Below are 27,737 nucleotides of genomic sequence, written 5' to 3'. Positions count from 1 at the left end.
ATCTTAAGATACAGGGTGAGGGCAGGACAGATCTTAAGATACAGGGTGAGGGCAGGACACATCTTAAGATACAGGGTGAGGGCAGGACACATCTTAAGATACAGGGTGAGGGCAGGACACATCTTAAGATACAGGGTGAGGGCAGGACACATCTTAAGATACAGGGTGAGGGCAGGACACATCTTAAGATACAGGGTGAGGGCAGGACACATCTTAAGATACAGGGTGAGGGCAGGACACATCTTAAGATACAGGGTGAGGGCAGGACACATCTTAAGATACAGGGTGAGGGCAGGACACATCTTAAGATACAGGAGGGCAGGACACATCTTAGGATACAGGGTGAGGGCAGGACACATCTTAAGATACAGGAGGGCAGGACACATCTTAAGATACAGGGTGAGGGCAGGACACATCTTAAGATACAGGGTGAGGGCAGGACACATCTTAAGATACAGGGTGAGGGCAGGACACATCTTAAGATACAGGGTGAGGGCAGGACACATCTTAAGATACAGGGTGAGGGCAGGACACATCTTAAGATACAGGGTGAGGGCAGGACAGATCTTAAGATACAGGGTGAGGGCAGGACACATCTTAAGATACAGGGTGAGGGCAGGACACATCTTAAGATACAGGGTGAGGGCAGGACACATCTTAAGATACAGGGTGAGGGCAGGACACATCTTAAGATACAGGGTGAGGGCAGGACACATCTTAAGATACAGGAGGGCATGACACATCTTAAGATACAGGGTGAGGGCAGGACAGATCTTAAGATACAGGAGGGCAGGACACATATTAAGATACAGGGTGAGGACAGGACACATCTTAAGATACAGGGTGAGGGCAGGACACATCTTAAGATACAGGGCGAGGGCAGGACACATCTTAAGATACAGGGTGAGGGCAGGACACATCTTAATATACAGGAGGGCAGGACACATCTTAAGATACAGGGTGAGGGCAGGACACATCTTAAGATACAGGGTGAGGGCAGGACACATCTTAAGATACAGGAGGGCAGGACAGATCTTAAGATACAGGAGGGCAGGACACATCTTAAGATACAGGGTGAGGGCAGGACACATCTTAAGATACAGGAGGGCAGGACAGATCTTAAGATACAGGGTGAGGGCAGGACACATCTTAAGATACAGGAGGGCAGGACAGATCTTAAGATACAGGAGGGCAGGACAGATCTTAAGATACAGGAGGGCAGGACACATCTTAAGATACAGGGTGAGGGCAGGACAGATCTTAAGATACAGGGTGAGGGCAGGACACATCTTAAGATACAGGGTGAGGGCAGGACAGATCTTAAGATACAGGGTGAGGGCAGGACAGATCTTAAGATACAGGGAGAGGGCAGGACACATCTTAAGATACAGGAGGGCAGGACAGATCTTAAGATACAGGGTGAGGGCATGACACATCTTAAGATACAGGGTGAGGGCAGGACAGATCTTAAGATACAGGGTGAGGGCAGGACACATATTAAGATACAGGGTGAGGGCAGGACACATCTTAAGATACAGGGTGAGGGCAGGACACATCTTAAGATACAGGGTGAGGGCAGGACACATCTTAAGATACGGGGCGAGGGCAGGACACATCTTAAGATACAGGGTGAGGGCAGGACAGATCTTAAGATACAGGGTGAGGGCAGGACAGATCTTAAGATACAGGGTGAGGGCAGGACACATCTTAAGATACAGGGTGAGGGCAGGACACATCTTAAGATACAGGGTGAGGGCAGGACAGATCTTAAGATACAGGGTGAGGGCAGGACACATCTTAAGATACAGGGTGAGGGCAGGACACATCTTAAGATACAGGGTGAGGGCAGGACACATCTTAAGATACAGGGTGAGGGCAGGACACATCTTAAGATACAGGGTGAGGGCAGGACACATCTTAAGATACAGGGTGAGGGCAGGACACATCTTAAGATACAGGGTGAGGGCAGGACACATCTTAAGATACAGGGTGAGGGCAGGACACATCTTAAGATACAGGGTGAGGGCAGGACACATCTTAAGATACAGGAGGGCAGGACACATCTTAGGATACAGGGTGAGGGCAGGACACATCTTAAGATACAGGAGGGCAGGACACATCTTAAGATACAGGGTGAGGGTAGGACACATCTTAAGATACAGGGTGAGGGCAGGACACATCTTAAGATACAGGGTGAGGGCAGGACACATCTTAAGATACAGGGTGAGGGCAGGACACATCTTAAGATACAGGAGGGCAGGACACATCTTAAGATACAGGGTGAGGGCAGGACACATCTTAAGATACAGGGTGAGGGCAGGGCACATCTTAAGATACAGGGTGAGGGCAGGACACATCTTAAGATACAGGGCGAGGGCAGGACACATCTTAAGATACAGGGTGAGGGCAGGACACATCTTAAGATACAGGAGGGCAGGACAGATCTTAAGATACAGGGTGAGGGCAGGACACATCTTAAGATACAGGAGGGCAGGACACATCTTAAGATACAGGAGGGCAGGACACATCTTAAGATACAGGAGGGCAGGACAGATCTTAAGATACAGGAGGGCAGGACACATCTTAAGATACAGGGTGAGGGCAGGACACATCTTAAGATACAGGAGGGCAGGACAGATCTTAAGATACAGGGTGAGGGCAGGACACATCTTAAGATACAGGAGGGCAGGACAGATCTTAAGATACAGGAGGGCAGGACAGATCTTAAGATACAGGAGGGCAGGACACATCTTAAGATACAGGGTGAGGGCAGGACAGATCTTAAGATACAGGGTGAGGGCAGGACACATCTTAAGATACAGGGTGAGGGCAGGACAGATCTTAAGATACAGGGTGAGGGCAGGACAGATCTTAAGATACAGGGAGAGGGCAGGACACATCTTAAGATACAGGAGGGCAGGACAGATCTTAAGATACAGGGTGAGGGCATGACACATCTTAAGATACAGGGTGAGGGCAGGACAGATCTTAAGATACAGGGTGAGGGCAGGACACATATTAAGATACAGGGTGAGGGCAGGACACATCTTAAGATACAGGGTGAGGGCAGGACACATCTTAAGATACAGGGTGAGGGCAGGACACATCTTAAGATACGGGGCGAGGGCAGGACACATCTTAAGATACAGGGTGAGGGCAGGACAGATCTTAAGATACAGGGTGAGGGCAGGACAGATCTTAAGATACAGGGTGAGGGCAGGACACATCTTAAGATACAGGGTGAGGGCAGGACACATCTTAAGATACAGGGTGAGGGCAGGACAGATCTTAAGATACAGGGTGAGGGCAGGACACATCTTAAGATACAGGGTGAGGGCAGGACACATCTTAAGATACAGGGTGAGGGCAGGACACATCTTAAGATACAGGGTGAGGGCAGGACACATCTTAAGATACAGGGTGAGGGCAGGACACATCTTAAGATACAGGGTGAGGGCAGGACACATCTTAAGATACAGGGTGAGGGCAGGACACATCTTAAGATACAGGAGGGCAGGACAGATCTTAAGATACAGGAGGGCAGGACACATCTTAAGATACAGGGTGAGGGCAGGACACATCTTAAGATACAGGAGGGCAGGACAGATCTTAAGATACAGGGTGAGGGCAGGACACATCTTAAGATACAGGAGGGCAGGACAGATCTTAAGATACAGGAGGGCAGGACAGATCTTAAGATACAGGAGGGCAGGACACATCTTAAGATACAGGGTGAGGGCAGGACAGATCTTAAGATACAGGGTGAGGGCAGGACACATCTTAAGATACAGGGTGAGGGCAGGACAGATCTTAAGATACAGGGTGAGGGCAGGACAGATCTTAAGATACAGGGAGAGGGCAGGACACATCTTAAGATACAGGAGGGCAGGACAGATCTTAAGATACAGGGTGAGGGCATGACACATCTTAAGATACAGGGTGAGGGCAGGACAGATCTTAAGATACAGGGTGAGGGCAGGACACATATTAAGATACAGGGTGAGGGCAGGACACATCTTAAGATACAGGGTGAGGGCAGGACACATCTTAAGATACAGGGTGAGGGCAGGACACATCTTAAGATACGGGGCGAGGGCAGGACACATCTTAAGATACAGGGTGAGGGCAGGACAGATCTTAAGATACAGGGTGAGGGCAGGACAGATCTTAAGATACAGGGTGAGGGCAGGACACATCTTAAGATACAGGGTGAGGGCAGGACACATCTTAAGATACAGGGTGAGGGCAGGACAGATCTTAAGATACAGGGTGAGGGCAGGACACATCTTAAGATACAGGGTGAGGGCAGGACACATCTTAAGATACAGGGTGAGGGCAGGACACATCTTAAGATACAGGGTGAGGGCAGGACACATCTTAAGATACAGGGTGAGGGCAGGACACATCTTAAGATACAGGGTGAGGGCAGGACACATCTTAAGATACAGGGTGAGGGCAGGACACATCTTAAGATACAGGGTGAGGGCAGGACACATCTTAAGATACAGGGTGAGGGCAGGACACATCTTAAGATACAGGAGGGCAGGACACATCTTAGGATACAGGGTGAGGGCAGGACACATCTTAAGATACAGGAGGGCAGGACACATCTTAAGATACAGGGTGAGGGTAGGACACATCTTAAGATACAGGGTGAGGGCAGGACACATCTTAAGATACAGGGTGAGGGCAGGACACATCTTAAGATACAGGGTGAGGGCAGGACACATCTTAAGATACAGGAGGGCAGGACACATCTTAAGATACAGGGTGAGGGCAGGACACATCTTAAGATACAGGGTGAGGGCAGGGCACATCTTAAGATACAGGGTGAGGGCAGGACACATCTTAAGATACAGGGCGAGGGCAGGACACATCTTAAGATACAGGGTGAGGGCAGGACACATCTTAAGATACAGGAGGGCAGGACAGATCTTAAGATACAGGGTGAGGGCAGGACACATCTTAAGATACAGGAGGGCAGGACACATCTTAAGATACAGGAGGGCAGGACACATCTTAAGATACAGGAGGGCAGGACAGATCTTAAGATACAGGAGGGCAGGACACATCTTAAGATACAGGGTGAGGGCAGGACACATCTTAAGATACAGGAGGGCAGGACAGATCTTAAGATACAGGGTGAGGGCAGGACACATCTTAAGATACAGGAGGGCAGGACAGATCTTAAGATACAGGAGGGCAGGACAGATCTTAAGATACAGGAGGGCAGGACACATCTTAAGATACAGGGTGAGGGCAGGACAGATCTTAAGATACAGGGTGAGGGCAGGACACATCTTAAGATACAGGGTGAGGGCAGGACAGATCTTAAGATACAGGGTGAGGGCAGGACAGATCTTAAGATACAGGGAGAGGGCAGGACACATCTTAAGATACAGGAGGGCAGGACAGATCTTAAGATACAGGGTGAGGGCATGACACATCTTAAGATACAGGGTGAGGGCAGGACAGATCTTAAGATACAGGGTGAGGGCAGGACACATATTAAGATACAGGGTGAGGGCAGGACACATCTTAAGATACAGGGTGAGGGCAGGACACATCTTAAGATACAGGGTGAGGGCAGGACACATCTTAAGATACGGGGCAAGGGCAGGACACATCTTAAGATACAGGGTGAGGGCAGGACAGATCTTAAGATACAGGGTGAGGGCAGGACAGATCTTAAGATACAGGGTGAGGGCAGGACACATCTTAAGATACAGGGTGAGGGCAGGACACATCTTAAGATACAGGGTGAGGGCAGGACAGATCTTAAGATACAGGGTGAGGGCAGGACACATCTTAAGATACAGGGTGAGGGCAGGACACATCTTAAGATACAGGGTGAGGGCAGGACACATCTTAAGATACAGGGTGAGGGCAGGACACATCTTAAGATACAGGGTGAGGGCAGGACACATCTTAAGATACAGGGTGAGGGCAGGACACATCTTAAGATACAGGGTGAGGGCAGGACACATCTTAAGATACAGGGTGAGGGCAGGACACATCTTAAGATACAGGGTGAGGGCAGGACACATCTTAAGATACAGGAGGGCAGGACACATCTTAGGATACAGGGTGAGGGCAGGACACATCTTAAGATACAGGAGGGCAGGACACATCTTAAGATACAGGGTGAGGGCAGGACACATCTTAAGATACAGGGTGAGGGCAGGACACATCTTAAGATACAGGGTGAGGGCAGGACACATCTTAAGATACAGGGTGAGGGCAGGACACATCTTAAGATACAGGGTGAGGGCAGGACACATCTTAAGATACAGGGTGAGGGCAGGACAGATCTTAAGATACAGGGTGAGGGCAGGACACATCTTAAGATACAGGGTGAGGGCAGGACACATCTTAAGATACAGGGTGAGGGCAGGACACATCTTAAGATACAGGGTGAGGGCAGGACACATCTTAAGATACAGGGTGAGGGCAGGACACATCTTAAGATACAGGAGGGCATGACACATCTTAAGATACAGGGTGAGGGCAGGACAGATCTTAAGATACAGGAGGGCAGGACACATATTAAGATACAGGGTGAGGACAGGACACATCTTAAGATACAGGGTGAGGGCAGGACACATCTTAAGATACAGGGCGAGGGCAGGACACATCTTAAGATACAGGGTGAGGGCAGGACACATCTTAATATACAGGAGGGCAGGACACATCTTAAGATACAGGGTGAGGGCAGGACACATCTTAAGATACAGGGTGAGGGCAGGACAGATCTTAAGATACAGGGTGAGGGCAGGACACATCTTAAGATACAGGAGGGCAGGACACATCTTAAGATACAGGGTGAGGGCAGGACACATCTTAAGATACAGGGTGAGGGCAAGACAGATCTTAAGATACAGGGTGAGGGCAGGACACATCTTAAGATACAGGAGGGCAGGACACATCTTAAGATACAGGGTGAGGGCAGGACACATCTTAAGATACAGGAGGGCAGGACACATCTTAAGATACAGGGTGAGGGCAGGACACATCTTAAGATAAAGGGTGAGGGCAGGACACATCTTAAGATACAGGAGGGCAGGACAGATCTTAAGATACAGGGCGAGGGCAGGACACATCTTAAGATACAGGAGGGCAGGACAAATCTTAAGATACAGGGTGAGGGCAGGACAGATCTTAAGATACAGGGTGAGGGCAGGACACATCTTAAGATACAGGGTGAGGGCAGGACACATCTTAAGATACAGGGTGAGGGCAGGACACATCTTAAGATACAGAAAGGCAGGACACATCTTAAGATACAGGGTGAGGGCAGGACACATCTTAAGATACAGGAGGGCAGGACACATCTTAAGATACAGGGTGAGGGCAGGACACATCTTAAGATACAGGGTGAGGGCAGGACACATCTTAAGATACAGGGTGAGGGCAGGACACATCTTAAGATACAGGGTGAGGGCAGGACACATCTTAAGATACAGGAGGGCAGGACAGATCTTAAGATACAGGGTGAGGGCAGGACACATCTTAAGATACAGGGTGAGGGCAGGACACATCTTAAGATACAGGGTGAGGGCAGGACACATCTTAAGATACAGGAGGGCAGGACACATCTTAGGATACAGGGTGAGGGCAGGACACATCTTAAGATACAGGAGGGCAGGACACATCTTAAGATACAGGGTGAGGGTAGGACACATCTTAAGATACAGGGTGAGGGCAGGACACATCTTAAGATACAGGGTGAGGGCAGGACACATCTTAAGATACAGGGTGAGGGCAGGACACATCTTAAGATACAGGAGGGCAGGACACATCTTAAGATACAGGGTGAGGGCAGGACACATCTTAAGATACAGGGTGAGGGCAGGGCACATCTTAAGATACAGGGTGAGGGCAGGACACATCTTAAGATACAGGGCGAGGGCAGGACACATCTTAAGATACAGGGTGAGGGCAGGACACATCTTAAGATACAGGAGGGCAGGACAGATCTTAAGATACAGGGTGAGGGCAGGACACATCTTAAGATACAGGAGGGCAGGACACATCTTAAGATACAGGAGGGCAGGACACATCTTAAGATACAGGAGGGCAGGACAGATCTTAAGATACAAGAGGGCAGGACACATCTTAAGATACAGGGTGAGGGCAGGACACATCTTAAGATACAGGAGGGCAGGACAGATCTTAAGATACAGGGTGAGGGCAGGACACATCTTAAGATACAGGAGGGCAGGACAGATCTTAAGATACAGGAGGGCAGGACAGATCTTAAGATACAGGAGGGCAGGACACATCTTAAGATACAGGGTGAGGGCAGGACAGATCTTAAGATACAGGGTGAGGGCAGGACACATCTTAAGATACAGGGTGAGGGCAGGACAGATCTTAAGATACAGGGTGAGGGCAGGACAGATCTTAAGATACAGGGAGAGGGCAGGACACATCTTAAGATACAGGAGGGCAGGACAGATCTTAAGATACAGGGTGAGGGCATGACACATCTTAAGATACAGGGTGAGGGCAGGACAGATCTTAAGATACAGGGTGAGGGCAGGACACATATTAAGATACAGGGTGAGGGCAGGACACATCTTAAGATACAGGGTGAGGGCAGGACACATCTTAAGATACAGGGTGAGGGCAGGACACATCTTAAGATACGGGGCGAGGGCAGGACACATCTTAAGATACAGGGTGAGGGCAGGACAGATCTTAAGATACAGGGTGAGGGCAGGACAGATCTTAAGATACAGGGTGAGGGCAGGACACATCTTAAGATACAGGGTGAGGGCAGGACACATCTTAAGATACAGGGTGAGGGCAGGACAGATCTTAAGATACAGGGTGAGGGCAGGACACATCTTAAGATACAGGGTGAGGGCAGGACACATCTTAAGATACAGGGTGAGGGCAGGACACATCTTAAGATACAGGGTGAGGGCAGGACACATCTTAAGATACAGGGTGAGGGCAGGACACATCTTAAGATACAGGGTGAGGGCAGGACACATCTTAAGATACAGGGTGAGGGCAGGACACATCTTAAGATACAGGGTGAGGGCAGGACACATCTTAAGATACAGGGTGAGGGCAGGACACATCTTAAGATACAGGAGGGCAGGACACATCTTAGGATACAGGGTGAGGGCAGGACACATCTTAAGATACAGGAGGGCAGGACACATCTTAAGATACAGGGTGAGGGTAGGACACATCTTAAGATACAGGGTGAGGGCAGGACACATCTTAAGATACAGGGTGAGGGCAGGACACATCTTAAGATACAGGGTGAGGGCAGGACACATCTTAAGATACAGGAGGGCAGGACACATCTTAAGATACAGGGTGAGGGCAGGACACATCTTAAGATACAGGGTGAGGGCAGGGCACATCTTAAGATACAGGGTGAGGGCAGGACACATCTTAAGATACAGGGCGAGGGCAGGACACATCTTAAGATACAGGGTGAGGGCAGGACACATCTTAAGATACAGGAGGGCAGGACAGATCTTAAGATACAGGGTGAGGGCAGGACACATCTTAAGATACAGGAGGGCAGGACACATCTTAAGATACAGGAGGGCAGGACACATCTTAAGATACAGGAGGGCAGGACAGATCTTAAGATACAAGAGGGCAGGACACATCTTAAGATACAGGGTGAGGGCAGGACACATCTTAAGATACAGGAGGGCAGGACAGATCTTAAGATACAGGGTGAGGGCAGGACACATCTTAAGATACAGGAGGGCAGGACAGATCTTAAGATACAGGAGGGCAGGACAGATCTTAAGATACAGGAGGGCAGGACACATCTTAAGATACAGGGTGAGGGCAGGACAGATCTTAAGATACAGGGTGAGGGCAGGACACATCTTAAGATACAGGGTGAGGGCAGGACAGATCTTAAGATACAGGGTGAGGGCAGGACAGATCTTAAGATACAGGGAGAGGGCAGGACACATCTTAAGATACAGGAGGGCAGGACAGATCTTAAGATACAGGGTGAGGGCATGACACATCTTAAGATACAGGGTGAGGGCAGGACAGATCTTAAGATACAGGGTGAGGGCAGGACACATATTAAGATACAGGGTGAGGGCAGGACACATCTTAAGATACAGGGTGAGGGCAGGACACATCTTAAGATACAGGGTGAGGGCAGGACACATCTTAAGATACGGGGCGAGGGCAGGACACATCTTAAGATACAGGGTGAGGGCAGGACAGATCTTAAGATACAGGGTGAGGGCAGGACAGATCTTAAGATACAGGGTGAGGGCAGGACACATCTTAAGATACAGGGTGAGGGCAGGACACATCTTAAGATACAGGGTGAGGGCAGGACAGATCTTAAGATACAGGGTGAGGGCAGGACACATCTTAAGATACAGGGTGAGGGCAGGACACATCTTAAGATACAGGGTGAGGGCAGGACACATCTTAAGATACAGGGTGAGGGCAGGACACATCTTAAGATACAGGGTGAGGGCAGGACACATCTTAAGATACAGGGTGAGGGCAGGACACATCTTAAGATACAGGGTGAGGGCAGGACACATCTTAAGATACAGGGTGAGGGCAGGACACATCTTAAGATACAGGGTGAGGGCAGGACACATCTTAAGATACAGGAGGGCAGGACACATCTTAGGATACAGGGTGAGGGCAGGACACATCTTAAGATACAGGAGGGCAGGACACATCTTAAGATACAGGGTGAGGGCAGGACACATCTTAAGATACAGGGTGAGGGCAGGACACATCTTAAGATACAGGGTGAGGGCAGGACACATCTTAAGATACAGGGTGAGGGCAGGACACATCTTAAGATACAGGGTGAGGGCAGGACACATCTTAAGATACAGGGTGAGGGCAGGACAGATCTTAAGATACAGGGTGAGGGCAGGACACATCTTAAGATACAGGGTGAGGGCAGGACACATCTTAAGATACAGGGTGAGGGCAGGACACATCTTAAGATACAGGGTGAGGGCAGGACACATCTTAAGATACAGGGTGAGGGCAGGACACATCTTAAGATACAGGAGGGCATGACACATCTTAAGATACAGGGTGAGGGCAGGACAGATCTTAAGATACAGGAGGGCAGGACACATATTAAGATACAGGGTGAGGACAGGACACATCTTAAGATACAGGGTGAGGGCAGGACACATCTTAAGATACAGGGCGAGGGCAGGACACATCTTAAGATACAGGGTGAGGGCAGGACACATCTTAATATACAGGAGGGCAGGACACATCTTAAGATACAGGGTGAGGGCAGGACACATCTTAAGATACAGGGTGAGGGCAGGACAGATCTTAAGATACAGGGTGAGGGCAGGACACATCTTAAGATACAGGAGGGCAGGACACATCTTAAGATACAGGGTGAGGGCAGGACACATCTTAAGATACAGGGTGAGGGCAAGACAGATCTTAAGATACAGGGTGAGGGCAGGACACATCTTAAGATACAGGAGGGCAGGACACATCTTAAGATACAGGGTGAGGGCAGGACACATCTTAAGATACAGGAGGGCAGGACACATCTTAAGATACAGGGTGAGGGCAGGACACATCTTAAGATACAGGAGGGCAGGACAGATCTTAAGATACAGGGCGAGGGCAGGACACATCTTAAGATACAGGAGGGCAGGACAAATCTTAAGATACAGGGTGAGGGCAGGACAGATCTTAAGATACAGGGTGAGGGCAGGACACATCTTAAGATACAGGGTGAGGGCAGGACACATCTTAAGATACAGGGTGAGGGCAGGACACATCTTAAGATACAGAAAGGCAGGACACATCTTAAGATACAGGGTGAGGGCAAGACACATCTTAAGATACAGGAGGGCAGGACACATCTTAAGATACAGGGTGAGGGCAGGACACATCTTAAGATACAGGGTGAGGGCAGGACACATCTTAAGATACAGGAGGGCAGGACACATCTTAAGATACAGGGTGAGGGCAGGACACATCTTAAGATACAGGGTGAGGGCAGGACACATCTTAAGATACAGGAGGGCAGGACACATCTTAAGATACAGGGTGAGGGCAGGACAGATCTTAAGATACAGGGTGAGGGCAGGACACATCTTAAGATACAGGGTGAGGGCAGGACACATCTTAAGATACAGGGTGAGGGCAGGACACATCTTAAGATACAGAAAGGCAGGACACATCTTAAGATACAGGGTGAGGGCAAGACACATCTTAAGATACAGGAGGGCAGGACACATCTTAAGATACAGGGTGAGGGCAGGACACATCTTAAGATACAGGGTGAGGGCAGGACACATCTTAAGATACAGGAGGGCAGGACACATCTTAAGATACAGGGTGAGGGCAGGACACATCTTAAGATACAGGGTGAGGGCAGGACACATCTTAAGATACAGGAGGGCAGGACACATCTTAAGATACAGGGTGAGGGCAGGACACATCTTAAGATACAGGATGAGGGCAGGACAGATCTTAAGATACAGGGTGAGGGCAGGACACATCTTAAGATACAGGGTGAGGGCAGGACACATCTTAAGATACAGGGTGAGGGCAGGACACATCTTAAGATACAGGGTGAGGGCAGGACAGATCTTAAGATACAGGAGGGCAGGACACATCTTAAGATACAGGGTGAGGGCAGGACACATCTTAAGATACAGGAGGGCAGGACAGATCTTAAGATACAGGAGGGCAGGACACATCTTAAGATACAGGGTGAGGGCAGGACACATCTTAAGATACAGGAGGGCAGGACAGATCTTAAGATACAGGGTGAGGGCAGGACACATCTTAAGATACAGGAGGGCAGGACAGATCTTAAGATACAGGAGGGCAGGACAGATCTTAAGATACAGGAGGGCAGGACACATCTTAAGATACAGGGTGAGGGCAGGACAGATCTTAAGATACAGGGTGAGGGCAGGACACATCTTAAGATACAGGGTGAGGGCAGGACAGATCTTAAGATACAGGGTGAGGGCAGGACAGATCTTAAGATACAGGGAGAGGGCAGGACACATCTTAAGATACAGGAGGGCAGGACAGATCTTAAGATACAGGGTGAGGGCATGACACATCTTAAGATACAGGGTGAGGGCAGGACAGATCTTAAGATACAGGGTGAGGGCAGGACACATATTAAGATACAGGGTGAGGGCAGGACACATCTTAAGATACAGGGTGAGGGCAGGACACATCTTAAGATACAGGGTGAGGGCAGGACACATCTTAAGATACGGGGCGAGGGCAGGACACATCTTAAGATACAGGGTGAGGGCAGGACAGATCTTAAGATACAGGGTGAGGGCAGGACAGATCTTAAGATACAGGGTGAGGGCAGGACACATCTTAAGATACAGGGTGAGGGCAGGACACATCTTAAGATACAGGGTGAGGGCAGGACAGATCTTAAGATACAGGGTGAGGGCAGGACACATCTTAAGATACAGGGTGAGGGCAGGACACATCTTAAGATACAGGGTGAGGGCAGGACACATCTTAAGATACAGGGTGAGGGCAGGACACATCTTAAGATACAGGGTGAGGGCAGGACACATCTTAAGATACAGGGTGAGGGCAGGACACATCTTAAGATACAGGGTGAGGGCAGGACACATCTTAAGATACAGGGTGAGGGCAGGACACATCTTAAGATACAGGGTGAGGGCAGGACACATCTTAAGATACAGGAGGGCAGGACACATCTTAGGATACAGGGTGAGGGCAGGACACATCTTAAGATACAGGAGGGCAGGACACATCTTAAGATACAGGGTGAGGGCAGGACACATCTTAAGATACAGGGTGAGGGCAGGACACATCTTAAGATACAGGGTGAGGGCAGGACACATCTTAAGATATAGGGTGAGGGCAGGACACATCTTAAGATACAGGGTGAGGGCAGGACACATCTTAAGATACAGGGTGAGGGCAGGACAGATCTTAAGATACAGGGTGAGGGCAGGACACATCTTAAGATACAGGGTGAGGGCAGGACACATCTTAAGATACAGGGTGAGGGCAGGACACATCTTAAGATACAGGGTGAGGGCAGGACACATCTTAAGATACAGGGTGAGGGCAGGACACATCTTAAGATACAGGAGGGCATGACACATCTTAAGATACAGGGTGAGGGCAGGACAGATCTTAAGATACAGGAGGGCAGGACACATATTAAGATACAGGGTGAGGACAGGACACATCTTAAGATACAGGGTGAGGGCAGGACACATCTTAAGATACAGGGCGAGGGCAGGACACATCTTAAGATACAGGGTGAGGGCAGGACACATCTTAATATACAGGAGGGCAGGACACATCTTAAGATACAGGGTGAGGGCAGGACACATCTTAAGATACAGGGTGAGGGCAGGACAGATCTTAAGATACAGGGTGAGGGCAGGACACATCTTAAGATACAGGAGGGCAGGACACATCTTAAGATACAGGGTGAGGGCAGGACACATCTTAAGATACAGGGTGAGGGCAAGACAGATCTTAAGATACAGGGTGAGGGCAGGACACATCTTAAGATACAGGAGGGCAGGACACATCTTAAGATACAGGGTGAGGGCAGGACACATCTTAAGATACAGGAGGGCAGGACACATCTTAAGATACAGGGTGAGGGCAGGACACATCTTAAGATAAAGGGTGAGGGCAGGACACATCTTAAGATACAGGAGGGCAGGACAGATCTTAAGATACAGGGCGAGGGCAGGACACATCTTAAGATACAGGAGGGCAGGACAAATCTTAAGATACAGGGTGAGGGCAGGACAGATCTTAAGATACAGGGTGAGGGCAGGACACATCTTAAGATACAGGGTGAGGGCAGGACACATCTTAAGATACAGGGTGAGGGCAGGACACATCTTAAGATACAGAAAGGCAGGACACATCTTAAGATACAGGGTGAGGGCAGGACACATCTTAAGATACAGGAGGGCAGGACACATCTTAAGATACAGGGTGAGGGCAGGACACATCTTAAGATACAGGGTGAGGGCAGGACACATCTTAAGATACAGGGTGAGGGCAGGACACATCTTAAGATACAGGAGGGCAGGACACATCTTAAGATACAGGGTGAGGGCAGGACACATCTTAAGATACAGGATGAGGGCAGGACAGATCTTAAGATACAGGGTGAGGGCAGGACACATCTTAAGATACAGGGTGAGGGCAGGACACATCTTAAGATACAGGGTGAGGGCAGGACACATCTTAAGATACAGGGTGAGGGCAGGACACATCTTAAGATACAGGGTGAGGGCAGGACACATCTTAAGATACAGGAGGGCAGGACACATCTTAAGATACAGGTTGAGGGCAGGACAGATCTTAAGATACAGGAGGGCAGGACACATCTTAAGATACAGGGTGATGGCAGGACACATCTTAAGATACAGGAGGGCAGGACACATCTTAAGATACAGGAGGGCAGGACAGATCTTAAGATACAGGGTGAGGGCAGGACACATCTTAAGATACAGGGTGAGGGCAGGACACATCTTAATATACAGGGTGAGGGCAGGACACATCTTAAGATACAGGAGGGCAGGACAGATCTTAAGATACAGGAGGGCAGGACAGATCTTAAGATACAGGGTGAGGGCAGGACACATCTTAAGATACAGGGTGAGGGCAGGACACATCTTAAGATACAGGGTGAGGGCAGGACACATCTTAAGATACAGGAGGGCAGGACACATCTTAAGATACAGGAGGGCAGGACACATCTTAAGATACAGGGTGAGGGCAGGACACATCTTAAGATACAGGAGGGCAGGACACATCTTAAGATACAGGGTGAGGGCAGGACACATCTTAACATACAGGGTGAGGGCAGGACACATCTTAAGATACAGGGTGAGGGCAGGACACATCTTAAGATACAGGAGGGCAGGACACATCTTAAGATACAGGGTGAGGGCAGGACACATCTTAAGATACAGGGTGAGGGCAGGACACATCTTAAGATACAGGAGGGCAGGACACATCTTAAGATACAGGGTGAGGGCAGGACAGATCTTAAGATACAGGAGGGCAGGACACATCTTAAGATACAGGGTGAGGGCAGGACACATCTTAAGATACAGGAGGGCAGGACACATCTTAAGATACAGGAGGGCAGGACAGATCTTAAGATACAGGGTGAGGGCAGGACACATCTTAAGATACAGGGTGAGGGCAGGACACATCTTAATATACAGGGTGAGGGCAGGACACATCTTAAGATACAGGAGGGCAGGACATATCTTAAGATACAGGAGGGCAGGACAGATCTTAAGATACAGGGTGAGGGCAGGACAGATCTTAAGATACAGGGTGAGGGCAGGACAGATCTTAAGATACAGGGTGAGGGCAGGACACATCTTAAGATACAGGGTGAGGGCAGGACAGATCTTAAGATACAGGGTGAGGGCAGGACAGATCTTAAGATACAGGGAGAGGGCAGGACACATCTTAAGATACAGGAGGGCAGGACAGATCTTAAGATACAGGGTGAGGGCATGACACATCTTAAGATACAGGGTGAGGGCAGGACAGATCTTAAGATACAGGGTGAGGGCAGGACACATATTAAGATACAGGGTGAGGGCAGGACACATCTTAAGATACAGGGTGAGGGCAGGACACATCTTAAGATACAGGGTGAGGGCAGGACACATCTTAAGATACGGGGCGAGGGCAGGACACATCTTAAGATACAGGGTGAGGGCAGGACAGATCTTAAGATACAGGGTGAGGGCAGGACAGATCTTAAGATACAGGGTGAGGGCAGGACACATCTTAAGATACAGGGTGAGGGCAGGACACATCTTAAGATACAGGGTGAGGGCAGGACAGATCTTAAGATACAGGGTGAGGGCAGGACACATCTTAAGATACAGGGTGAGGGCAGGACACATCTTAAGATACAGGGTGAGGGCAGGACACATCTTAAGATACAGGGTGAGGGCAGGACACATCTTAAGATACAGGGTGAGGGCAGGACACATCTTAAGATACAGGGTGAGGGCAGGACACATCTTAAGATACAGGGTGAGGGCAGGACACATCTTAAGATACAGGGTGAGGGCAGGACACATCTTAAGATACAGGGTGAGGGCAGGACACATCTTAAGATACAGGAGGGCAGGACACATCTTAGGATACAGGGTGAGGGCAGGACACATCTTAAGATACAGGAGGGCAGGACACATCTTAAGATACAGGGTGAGGGCAGGACACATCTTAAGATACAGGGTGAGGGCAGGACACATCTTAAGATACAGGGTGAGGGCAGGACACATCTTAAGATACAGGGTGAGGGCAGGACACATCTTAAGATACAGGGTGAGGGCAGGACACATCTTAAGATACAGGGTGAGGGCAGGACAGATCTTAAGATACAGGGTGAGGGCAGGACACATCTTAAGATACAGGGTGAGGGCAGGACACATCTTAAGATACAGGGTGAGGGCAGGACACATCTTAAGATACAGGGTGAGGGCAGGACACATCTTAAGATACAGGGTGAGGGCAGGACACATCTTAAGATACAGGAGGGCATGACACATCTTAAGATACAGGGTGAGGGCAGGACAGATCTTAAGATACAGGAGGGCAGGACACATATTAAGATACAGGGTGAGGACAGGACACATCTTAAGATACAGGGTGAGGGCAGGACACATCTTAAGATACAGGGCGAGGGCAGGACACATCTTAAGATACAGGGTGAGGGCAGGACACATCTTAATATACAGGAGGGCAGGACACATCTTAAGATACAGGGTGAGGGCAGGACACATCTTAAGATACAGGGTGAGGGCAGGACAGATCTTAAGATACAGGGTGAGGGCAGGACACATCTTAAGATACAGGAGGGCAGGACACATCTTAAGATACAGGGTGAGGGCAGGACACATCTTAAGATACAGGGTGAGGGCAAGACAGATCTTAAGATACAGGGTGAGGGCAGGACACATCTTAAGATACAGGAGGGCAGGACACATCTTAAGATACAGGGTGAGGGCAGGACACATCTTAAGATACAGGAGGGCAGGACACATCTTAAGATACAGGGTGAGGGCAGGACACATCTTAAGATAAAGGGTGAGGGCAGGACACATCTTAAGATACAGGAGGGCAGGACAGATCTTAAGATACAGGGCGAGGGCAGGACACATCTTAAGATACAGGAGGGCAGGACAAATCTTAAGATACAGGGTGAGGGCAGGACAGATCTTAAGATACAGGGTGAGGGCAGGACACATCTTAAGATACAGGGTGAGGGCAGGACACATCTTAAGATACAGGGTGAGGGCAGGACACATCTTAAGATACAGAAAGGCAGGACACATCTTAAGATACAGGGTGAGGGCAGGACACATCTTAAGATACAGGAGGGCAGGACACATCTTAAGATACAGGGTGAGGGCAGGACACATCTTAAGATACAGGGTGAGGGCAGGACACATCTTAAGATACAGGAGGGCAGGACACATCTTAAGATACAGGGTGAGGGCAGGACACATCTTAAGATACAGGGTGAGGGCAGGACACATCTTAAGATACAGGAGGGCAGGACACATCTTAAGATACAGGGTGAGGGCAGGACACATCTTAAGATACAGGATGAGGGCAGGACAGATCTTAAGATACAGGGTGAGGGCAGGACACATCTTAAGATACAGGGTGAGGGCAGGACACATCTTAAGATACAGGGTGAGGGCAGGACACATCTTAAGATACAGGGTGAGGGCAGGACACATCTTAAGATACAGGGTGAGGGCAGGACACATCTTAAGATACAGGAGGGCAGGACACATCTTAAGATACAGGTTGAGGGCAGGACAGATCTTAAGATACAGGAGGGCAGGACACATCTTAAGATACAGGAGGGCAGGACACATCTTAAGATACAGGAGGGCAGGACAGATCTTAAGATACAGGGTGAGGGCAGGACACATCTTAAGATACAGGGTGAGGGCAGGACACATCTTAATATACAGGGTGAGGGCAGGACACATCTTAAGATACAGGAGGGCAGGACAGATCTTAAGATACAGGAGGGCAGGACAGATCTTAAGATACAGGGTGAGGGCAGGACACATCTTAAGATACAGGGTGAGGGCAGGACACATCTTAAGATACAGGGTGAGGGCAGGACACATCTTAAGATACAGGAGGGCAGGACACATCTTAAGATACAGGAGGGCAGGACACATCTTAAGATACAGGGTGAGGGCAGGACACATCTTAAGATACAGGAGGGCAGGACACATCTTAAGATACAGGGTGAGGGCAGGACACATCTTAACATACAGGGTGAGGGCAGGACACATCTTAAGATACAGGGTGAGGGCAGGACACATCTTAAGATACAGGAGGGCAGGACACATCTTAAGATACAGGGTGAGGGCAGGACACATCTTAAGATACAGGGTGAGGGCAGGACACATCTTAAGATACAGGAGGGCAGGACACATCTTAAGATACAGGGTGAGGGCAGGACAGATCTTAAGATACAGGAGGGCAGGACACATCTTAAGATACAGGGTGAGGGCAGGACACATCTTAAGATACAGGAGGGCAGGACACATCTTAAGATACAGGAGGGCAGGACAGATCTTAAGATACAGGGTGAGGGCAGGACACATCTTAAGATACAGGGTGAGGGCAGGACACATCTTAATATACAGGGTGAGGGCAGGACACATCTTAAGATACAGGAGGGCAGGACATATCTTAAGATACAGGAGGGCAGGACAGATCTTAAGATACAGGGTGAGGGCAGGACACATCTTAAGATACAGGGTGAGGGCAGGACACATCTTAAGATACAGGGTGAGGGCAGGACACATCTTAAGATACAGGAGGGCAGGACACATCTTAAGATACAGGAGGGCAGGACACATCTTAAGATACAGGGTGAGGGCAGGACACATCTTAAGATACAGGAGGGCAGGACACATCTTAAGATACAGGGTGAGGGCAGGACACATCTTAACATACAGGGTGAGGGCAGGACACATCTTAAGATACAGGGTGAGGGCAGGACACATCTTAAGATACAGGGTGAGGGCAGGACACATCTTAAGATACAGGGTGAGGGCAGGACACATCTTAAGATACAGGGTGAGGGCAGGACACATCTTAAGATACATGGTGAGGGCAGGACACATAAGAAGATACAGGGTGAGGGCAGGACACATCTTAAGATACAGGGTGAGGGCAGGACACATCTTAAGATACAGGGTGAGGGCAGGACACATCTTAAGATACAGGGTGAGGGCAGGACACATCTTAAGATACAGGGTGAGGGCAGGACACATCTTAAGATACAGGAGGGCAGGACACATCTTAAGATACAGGGTGAGGGCAGGACACATCTTAACATACAGGGTGAGGGCAGGACACATCTTAAGATACAGGGTGAGGGCAGGACACATCTTAAGATACAGGGTGAGGGCAGGACACATCTTAAGATACAGGGTGAGGGCAGGACACATCTTAAGATACAGGGTGAGGGCAGGACACATCTTAAGATACAGGGTGAGGGCAGGACACATAAGAAGATACAGGGTGAGGGCAGGACACATCTTAAGATACAGGGTGAGGGCAGGACACATCTTAAGATACAGGGTGAGGGCAGGACACATCTTAAGATACAGGGTGAGGGCAGGACACATCTTAAGATACAGGGTGAGGGCAGGACACATCTTAAGATACAGGGTGAGGGCAGGACACATCTTAAGATACAGGGTGAGGGCAGGACACATCTTAAGATACAGGGTGAGGGCAGGACACATCTTAAGATACAGGGTGAGGGCAGGACACATCTTAAGATACAGGAGGGCAGGACACATCTTAAGATACAGGGTGAGGGCAGGACACATCTTAACATACAGGGTGAGGGCAGGACACATCTTAAGATACAGGGTGAGGGCAGGACACATCTTAAGATACAGGGTGAGGGCAGGACACATCTTAAGATACAGGGTGAGGGCAGGACACATCTTAAGATACAGGGTGAGGGCAGGACACATCTTAAGATACAGGGTGAGGGCAGGACACATAAGAAGATACAGGGTGAGGGCAGGACACATCTTAAGATACAGGGTGAGGGCAGGACACATCTTAAGATACAGGGTGAGGGCAGGACACATCTTAAGATACAGGGTGAGGGCAGGACACATCTTAAGATACAGGGTGAGGGCAGGACACATCTTAAGATACAGGGTGAGGGCAGGACACATCTTAAGATACAGGGTGAGGGCAGGACAGTATGAAATGTACATATTACAAATAAGTACAGATAGTATATAACCATAACCTTAACCCTAAACATAACCCAAACTTTATATCTAAACTATAACTGTTAAATGTTAAAACAAGCCATCATCATAGTATTGATGTTCATCAGGGTAGGTGGGTGTGTGTCTTAGTCTAGTGGTGAGAGCTGTGTTTGTGTCAGGGTGAGTGGGTGTCTTAGTCTAGTGGTGAGAGCTGTGTTTGTATGAGGGTGGGTGTCTTAGACTAGTGGTGAGAGCTGTGTTTGTATGAGGGTGGGTGTCTTAGTCTAGTGGTGAGAGCTGTGTTTGTATGAGGGTGGGTGTCTTAGTCTAGTAGTGAGAGCTGTGTTTGTATCAGGGTGGGTGTCTTAGTCTAGTGGTGAGAGCTGTGTTTGTATCAGGGTGGGTGTCTTAGTCTAGTGGTGAGAGCTGTGTTTGTATCAGGGTGGGTGGGTGTCTTAGTCTATTGGTGGGAGCTGTATTTGTATCAGGGTGGGTGGGTGTCTTAGTCTAGTGGTGAGAGCTGTGTTTGTATCAGAGTGGGTGTCTTAGTCTAGTGGTGAGAGCTGTGTTTGTATCAAGGTGGGTGGGTGTCTTAGTCTAGTGGTGAGAGCTGTGTTTGTATCAGAGTGGGTGTCTTAGTCTAGTGGTGAGAGCTGTATTTGTATCAGGGTGGGTGGGTGTCTTAGTCTAGTGGTGAGAGCTGTGTTTGTATGAGGGTGGGTGTCTTAGTCTAGTGGTGAGAGCTGTGTTTGTATGAGGGTGGGTGTCTTAGTCTAGTAGTGAGAGCTGTGTTTGTATCAGGGTGGGTGTCTTAGTCTAGTGGTAAGAGCTGTGTTTGTATCAGGGTGGATGTCTTAGTCTAGTAGTGAGAGCTGTGTTTGTATCAGGGTGGGTGGGTGTCTTAGTCTAGTGGTGAGAGCTGTCTTTGTATCAGGGTGGGTGGGTGTCTTAGTCTAGTGGCGAGAGCTGTGTTTGTATCAGGGTGGGTGTCTTAGTCTAGTGGCGAGAGCTGTGTTTGTATCAGAGTGGGTGTCTTAGTCTAGTGGTGAGAGCTGTGTTTGTATCAGGGTGGGTGTCTTAGTCTAGTGGTGAGAGCTGTGTTTGTATCAGGGTGGGTGTTTTAGTCTAGTGGTGGGAGCTGTGTTTGTATCAGGGTGGGTGTCTTAGTCTAGTGGTTAGAGCTGTGTTTGTATCAGGGTGGGTGTCTTAGTCTAGTGGTGAGAGCTGTGTTTTTATCAGGGTGGGTGTCTTAGTCTAGTGGTGAGAGCTGTGTTTGTATCAGGGTGGGTGGGTGTCTTAGTCTAGTGCTGAGAGCTGTGTTTGTATCAGGGTGGGTGTCTTAGTCTAGTGGCGAGAGCTGTGTTTGTATCAGGGTGGGTGGGTGTCTTAGTCTAGTGGTGAGAGCTGTGTTTGTATCAGGGTGGGTGGGTGTCTTAGTCTAGTGGTGAGAGCTGTGTTTGTATCAGGGTGGGTGTCTTAGTCTAGTGGCGAGAGCTGTGTTTGTATCAGGGTGGGTGTCTTAGTCTAGTAGTGAGAGCTGTGTTTGTATCAGGGTGGGTGTCTTAGTCTAGTAGTGAGAGCTGTGTTTGTATCAGGGTGGGTGGGTGTCTTAGTCTAGTGGTGAGAGCTGTGTTTGTATGAGGGTGGGTGTCTTAGTCTAGTAGTGAGAGCTGTGTTTGTATCAGGGTGGGTGTCTTAGTCTAGTGGTGAGAGCTGTGTTTGTATCAGGGTGGGTGTCTTAGTCTAGTAGTGAGAGCTGTGTTTGTATCAGGGTGGGTGGGTGTCTTAGTCTAGTGGTGAGAGCTGTCTTTGTATCAGGGTGGGTGGGTGTCTTAGTCTAGTGGCAAGAGCTGTGTTTGTATCAGGGTGGGTGTCTTAGTCTAGTGGTGAGAGCTGTGTTTGTATCAGAGTGGGTGTCTTAGTCTAGTGGTGAGAGCTGTGTTTGTATCAGGGTGGGTGTCTTAGTCTAGTGGTGAGAGCTGTGTTTGTATCAGGGTGGGTGTCTTAGTCTAGTGGTGAGAGCTGTGTTTTTATCAGGGTGGGTGTCTTAGTCTAGTGGTGAGAGCTATGTTTGTATCAGGGTGGGTGGGTGTCTTAGTCTAGTGCTGAGAGCTGTGTTTGTATCAGGGTGGGTGTCTTAGTCTAGTGGCGAGAGCTGTGTTTGTATCAGGGTGGGTGGGTGTCTTAGTCTAGTGGTGAGAGCTGTGTTTGTATCAGGGTGGGTGGGTGTCTTAGTCTAGTGGTGAGAGCTGTGTTTGTATCAGGGTGGGTGTCTTAGTCTAGTGGCGAGAGCTGTGTTTGTATCAGGGTGGGTGTCTTAGTCTAGTAGTGAGAGCTGTGTTTGTATCAGGGTGGGTGTCTTAGTCTAGTAGTGAGCGCTGTGTTTGTATCAGGGTGGGTGGGTGTCTTAGTCTAGTGGTGGGATCTGTGTTTGTATCAGGGTGGGTGGGTGTCTTAGTCTAGTGGTGAGAGCTGTGTTTGTATCAGAGTGGGTGTCTTAGTCTAGTGGTGAGAGCTGTGTTTGTATCAGGGTGGGTGTCTTAGTCTAGTGGTGAGAGCTGTGTTTGTATCATGGTGGGTGGGTGTCTTAGTCTAGTGGCGAGAGCTGTGTTTGTATCAGGGTGGGTGTCTTAGTCTAGTGGCAAGAGCTTTGTTTGTATCAGAGTGGGTGTCTTAGTCTAGTGGTGAGAGCTGTGTTTGTATCAGGGTGGGTGTCTTAGTCTAGTGGTGAGAGCTGTGTTTGTATCACGGTGGGTGTCTTAGTCTAGTGGTGAGAGCTGTGTTTGTCTCAGGGTGGGTGTCTTAGTCTAGTGGTGAGAGCTGTGTTTGTATCAGGGTGGGTGTCTTAGTCTAGTGGCGAGAGCTGTGTTTGTATCAGAGTGGGTGTCTTAGTCTAGTGGTGACTGGACGTCGGAGACCTCACACAGGTCCTCCTATGACTACACAGTTAGTGTCCTGGTGCGGATGCTCATGGCTGGGCTATGCTCTGGCCAAATGCAAAGACCATGCAGAAGTAAAACTAAGTTCAGGAATATACCTGACAAAAGGCAGCGGTAACCTACTGGCAGCCAGATGCGCAGCATGGTCACAAGACCAGTTATGTACGATGGTAGTCTGTCATTTTTTAAACGTTAGATTTACATAACGGCACTTGACATTCAGCTCATCTTTCGAGAGGAATAATGTATAGATTTTAGGTATACTATGTAAAGATGTCTGTCTTTTCTCTAAACCAGAGTAAAGAGGACAAAACATTTGTAATCTATTTCATTCAAAGCCAAGGGGGTTTCCTGACAGCAACCATTTGGTAGATTACACCCGTACCAACCATATCAGCTGCATGAGATGTACACTCACCAGTGCCTATGGATAAAATTGAGACTCTGCAAACTCTCATCAAGCTTAGCACCTTGATGCGGGGGGACAGAGCGAGCATCAGGGTCTCTGTATCCGACAGGCCTATCAGATTTATAGGGGCTTGGAAGTTTCAGCCTGCAGGACACTGTGGTGCTTAAACGGCCAAATCACTGGTTTATGGGTCTGTCAAACTGATCAGAGATTCTGGGGCTTAGAACATCCCTGAGTCGGGCTTTATACTAATTGAATAGGTATTAACAGCCAAGAGAACATGAACTGAAATGACTGCTGTCAGGAGCCTCTGGAGTAAAATTTATTACAGATTTTAGTTAAAACCTTACTCTAGATTGGTCTTATCAGCAAGCAAACCTCTCCAACCAAGACTCCTCCTAATATGTGGGAGATCTGGAATGATGAGTGACGTAGAGGTCTGCAGAGCGCAGCAGACAGCCTAAATGTTAATTGGTAAAAAATCGATAAGGAACAAGAGAGGGTTGATAAGAAACAACTTGAAGTAACGTTACTAATAATTTAATAATAATAATTTAGGACCTGCTCAGAGGTCATCATTCAGCACGCATGCGATGCATGAATGCGATTCGTATCTGCGATTAACCCATCCCGTCGTCCTTCCCCCCCAAGGGCAGCCGGGAGCAGACAGGCGTCAACGTGAGCCGCGCCAGGGGACCAATCCAAGTGCTCCTGTCCGTCTTCGTCAAGGACGCCACAGCGTTAGCGATCTATTGTTGTTGTGCATGTTTTTCCATTGGGTTTATCTTATCGGGGAGGGAACCCATGCGAGCACGGGGAGAACATGCAAACTCCACACAGAAAGGCCTGGGAGATACCCCACCTGGGTTACTGGCATCATGGAAACCTGGTCCCCAAGCGGGAATCGAACCCTGGACCTTCTTGCTGTGAGGCGGCAGTGTTAACCACTACACCACTCGCGACTAAACAGCCTAAAAAAGGCTTAAAGTCATACTCGAGTAGAAAGCTCTACTCGGGAATATCACACTTCAGTAGAAAGCTCTATCTTGTGATTGAAGTAACGTTTACTCGCGACTAGCAGTCTAAGAAAGACTTAATGTCAAAAACTTAGAAAGCTCTACTCGCGACTAGCAGCACCCGTCACAGAGGGAAAGAAATCGGCCTCGCAGGACTAGCAGCCTAAAAAAGGGACGACTACCAAGCGACGACGTGGCCCCTATCCTGTCGGGCCATCCAGCCAGGGAACCAAAATAACAGAAGGGGGTGTTGAGAGTCACAGCAAGCGTGACCCCGCAATTGCCATCCCGTCCCCCCTCACAGACTTTATTGGGACAATGACCGACCAGGATGACAGAGGGGGTGTTGAAGTGCCCCAAACTACAGTGACACTTTTTGTATTGACATCCTGTATCCATCATTGTATATGTATATCACAGCACTACAATTGGTCCATCCTCTGTTAAATACTGTGGGCTTCAGGACGGTGTAATTACCTCCTATCCTATCTTCTGCAGGATTTAATGAAGGATGTTTTGTTGTATTCTTCCTCCTACTTGTGTAAACCTAGATAACTATAGACTATATACCTGTAACTTGTATAACTATACTATATCTTATATAACCCTAGAGAATGGATAGAAAAGGGCCTTCCAATCATTCCAATCCAATTAATTCTGTACAACTTGTACTATAGGCTCTCTCTGTCACTTGTATGATGTACTATTATAATTATGATTATGATGTAAATGATTAAATATATGTTTATTGTATATGCTGAAGCATTATGTGCAGTATATATATATATATATATATATATATATATATATATATATATATATATATATATATATATATATATATATGCAGTATATATGCTGTATGTACATTCTGAGGCACCATGTATATGTAGCAATACAATTGTTCTGTTCTCTGCTGGAGTGGTGAGGAATGTGTGCTTCCTCTGTATACGGCCTTGAGGAGCCAAGGAGGAAATGTGGCATGTTTTTAACCCTTGCAGTCCTGAGGCAGAGGGAGAACCTCTGTATGATGTTTTACACATGTATGATGTGCAAAACATATCAATCAATGTTTAAGTATATGAGTACTGTATTATACATGTATGTATATGCTATATCTATTTTTCTGTAAAACTCAGACCATTAGAAACATGCATAATCATGACAGTGATGCATTAGGGGCTTTCCACAGCCACAAGAAATCTATTACTTTCTTAGTTACAGTAACGGCTGGAAGAGGGAGGAGTGGTCATTTTTACGTATCGTGTGTTGGTTGGTTGATAGAATGACATCTATGTTTGCGGACCAATAGTAAGAGGTTTTTATATGATGCAGACCTAAGTATATAAGGCTCTGCTCGCTCGCTCTGGGGGAGATGGAGATTTTTTATAGCAGCAGACAAGGTTTAGCGGTGTATGGAACCTAGTCTGGTTATTTTTCAGAGCATTCCTCCCCATGAAGGTGCTCTTTAGATTTGAAGAGCTATGCTAAGCTCTTATCTAAATCTTTTAGATGATTTAAACCAAGAGAGTTTTCTTTGTCTGCTTGAGAAAGATGTTTTGTTTTATACTTATTATTCCTGGATTGGACTTCTCCAAGACAGTCTCTTTGTAAACTTACTTTTTCTAATTAAACCAACTTTGTTAAAATACTTTTATCCAATTCGTGGACTGCGTTTCTTGTGCTGCTCTATCACAATGTTTCAAGATGCTGGCCGCGCCCTGCTTTCATCTGAGGTGACTATGTTCTGGTAGCCTGAAATACAGATTAAATCAATTGCTGGTTACTGCTTTTAGCTAAAGTTATATAAATGATATAATATATATATATATGGGAATTTGAGGGTCTGGCCACTGTAGGGCCGGACGATCAAGCCATGGATTTATGGGTCTGTCAAACTGATCGGAGGTTCTGGGGCTTGCAAATGATTATTAATATTATTACGCTAATATTACACTATTATTATTAAGTACTACCTATTACATAGTAGTGCTGTCAATATGACAATGCGATCAAATGAGTTTTCCCAGACATACATTTGGTTTATTACAAACAAAGAAGAGGTTAACAACTCTTC

This window comes from Notolepis coatsorum (assembly GCF_963971535.1).
Source record: "Notolepis coatsorum genome assembly, chromosome: 18".
NCBI lineage: Eukaryota > Metazoa > Chordata > Actinopteri > Aulopiformes > Paralepididae > Notolepis > Notolepis coatsorum.
Note: the sequence above shows the minus strand (reverse complement) of the source record.